A 1,203-nucleotide genomic window follows, 5' to 3' on the forward strand; every position below is an offset into this window, starting at 1 on the left:
CCACCGAGGGATGCAGATAACTTTTTATCGTCCTGCAATAGTAAAGCACATTTTACACAGGTCACAAGTTTTTAAAGGTCATTTCTGTCTCAGTGTGCATTGAGAGAGACTGAGGTTTTAGTGAGCAAACACAAAAGCTACTGCTGCCCAGTGTCGAATCGGGGACCTTTTGCGTGTGAGGCAAATGTGATAACCACTACACTACAGAAACAAGCTTGCTGGCTTGACTGAAGGAGCACAGTTCCCCTCATATGTTTGCCCGATTTCCTCTATACTTGATCAGCAGTTGCTCAGAATGCGAGGGGTAAGTGTGAAAATTGCAGCGGTGTCAGCCAGCATGCATACACTCAGACGTCCTGAAAAGTCACAGCTGCGGGCAGAGACAGACAAATATCTGATGCCTAAATGCCAGGAACGCAAGCCTGTGAAATCATCACACAGGGCGCACTGAGAGCAAGCAGGAAGGAAGCCAAGGCATTGTAATCCATTTTTCGCCTGAGGCAAAAAATATGTTTTGCGCAACAATGCTTCGAGTGGAATGAGAAATGTTGAGGGGTTGTGTATTTTGAGCAGGATTTGATTGTTTTCCGCTAAAATGGGCTCGTCCAGGATTTGAACCCGGGACCTCTTGCACCCGAAGCGAGAATCATACCCCTAGACCAACGAGCCTGGGGACAGAAGCGCTACTGCTCCCACCCTGCTCCGAGGGTTGGTGGCAGAGAGTGGGAGACTACATCCCAAAGCAAGAAACGCCACATGGTGCTCTCTTCTGCAGTATGACTAGAGTCATTTGCATGGTCGTCATCGAACATGACATAAAAAGCCTCTATCCTTTAGACATTTTGTCCCAGATTTACAAGAAAATGACTGAGCGCGACGCTGTGCCAAATTTGCAAGCCCCACGCTCCGTCATTTTCAAAATGCAGGGAAGCGCCGTATTTAGTAGAATACAGCGCACCCCTGTGCTTCCCCCTGCGCCAGCTCTAAATTAGCTGCTGAGCGCCAACGCAGCCGTTCTTGCACCATGGTACAAGGATGACTGCGTTGAGGGGGAAATTGTTTTTGTGCAGGAAGGGACACCTTCCTGGCCAAAAGAAAAATCTTCAATGGTGATTTGCTCTTACTTCTATGTGTGCTGCAGAATGCAGCACACATAGAAAGAGAAAAAACGAGGAGAAATGAAAACATTTCTCCTCAGTGCGC

The 1,203-nt window shown here is 47.9% G+C and overlaps 1 non-coding gene across 1 annotated transcript; it reads right to left on the minus strand.

Moving 5' to 3' along the window:
• Positions 1-597: 597 nt before the first annotated feature.
• Positions 598-669, minus strand: TRNAP-CGG (transfer RNA proline (anticodon CGG)). The gene has a single exon. It is a non-coding gene; the product is annotated as a tRNA-Pro (tRNA).
• Between the last annotated feature and the right edge of the window lie 534 nt (positions 670-1,203).

The sequence above is a fragment of the Pleurodeles waltl genome, unplaced genomic scaffold (assembly GCF_031143425.1).
Source record: "Pleurodeles waltl isolate 20211129_DDA unplaced genomic scaffold, aPleWal1.hap1.20221129 scaffold_72, whole genome shotgun sequence".
Classification (NCBI taxonomy): Eukaryota; Metazoa; Chordata; class Amphibia; order Caudata; family Salamandridae; genus Pleurodeles; species Pleurodeles waltl.